Source organism: Carlito syrichta, unplaced genomic scaffold (genome assembly GCF_000164805.1).
Source record: "Carlito syrichta isolate Samal-C Ts95f unplaced genomic scaffold, Tarsius_syrichta-2.0.1 Scaffold303236, whole genome shotgun sequence".
Lineage (NCBI taxonomy): Eukaryota > Metazoa > Chordata > Mammalia > Primates > Tarsiidae > Carlito > Carlito syrichta.
The window spans coordinates 87237-88588 of NW_007247332.1; positions in this window are offsets into that span (position 1 = coordinate 87237).

A 1352-nucleotide genomic window follows, 5' to 3' on the forward strand; every position below is an offset into this window, starting at 1 on the left:
CTTTTCCAGACTTATTATATTGATAGAGTTTCTCACCAGTGGGTAACCTCTTGTGTCTCAAGTGATGAGCATCTATTGAAAGCATTCCTGGGCTGGGTGCAGTGGCTCAAGTCCATAATCCCAGCACTTTAGGAGGCTGAGATGAGAGGATTGCTTGAGTCCAGGGATTCAAGACCAGCCTGGGCAACTTGGAAAGACCTCATCTCTACAATAAATAAAAAAATTAACCAGGCGTGGTGGCATGCACCTATAATTCCAGCTACATGGAAGGCTGAGGTGGAAAGATCACCTGAGTCCAGCAGGTCGAGGCCACAGTGGCTGTGAGCATTCCACTGCATTCCAGCCTGGGCGACAGACTATGAATCCAAAAAAAAAAAAGCATTCCCACATTCCTTACATTCATAAAGTCTCTCTCTAGTGTGAGTTCTCACAAGGAAAGAAAAATATGAGAAATCAGTGAACACCTTCCATTCTTCACATTCATAGTGCTTCTCTCCAGTATCAATCATCATATGCTTCCTAAAGCCAAAGGTCTTCCCACATTCCCTACATTCATATGGTCTCTCTCCAGTGTGAGTTCTCATGTGTAAAATAGGGTTTGTGGGATAACTACAAGGTGTCCCACAATACATTCCTTATAGGTATAGTGTTTTTCTCTATTATGAGAAAATGTTCATTAAGGTATGAGGAATTAGTTAAAGCATGTTCATTAAGGTATGAGGAATTAGTTAAAGCTTTTCTTACATTCCTTAGATTCATGAAGTGTCTGCCCAGTGTTACTTCTCACATGTAAGTTACGGTATGAGTGATCAACAAAGGCTTTCCTACAGTCATTGTATTCATAGGGTTTTTCTCAAGTCTGTGAAATAAGCACATGGAATCTGGATGAAGCTTTTCCATGTTGTTTGCAATCATAAATCTTCTCTCCAATGTGGATTTTTTTTTTTTTTTTGAGTCAGATTCTCACTCTGTTGCTCAGGCTAGAGTGCAGTGGCATGCTAACAGCCACCACAGCCTCCATCTGCTGGGCTCAGGTGATCCTTCCACCTCAGCCTTCCAAGTAGCTGGAACGACAGGCATGTGCCACCGCAACCCACTAATTGTTCTTGATTTATTATAGAGATAAGGTCTTGCCAAGTTGCCCAGGCTGGTCTTGAACCCTGAACTCAGATGATCCTCTCACCTTGGCCTCCCAAAGTCCTAGGATTACAGGCATGAGCCATCACAGCCAGTGATTTATTTTGTTAAGAGTAGGAATAGAGCCGGACTCGGTGGCTCAGCCTGTAATCCCGCGCCTTTGGGAGGCTGAGGTGAGTGGATTGCCTGAGCCCGTGGGATCGAGACCCGCCTGG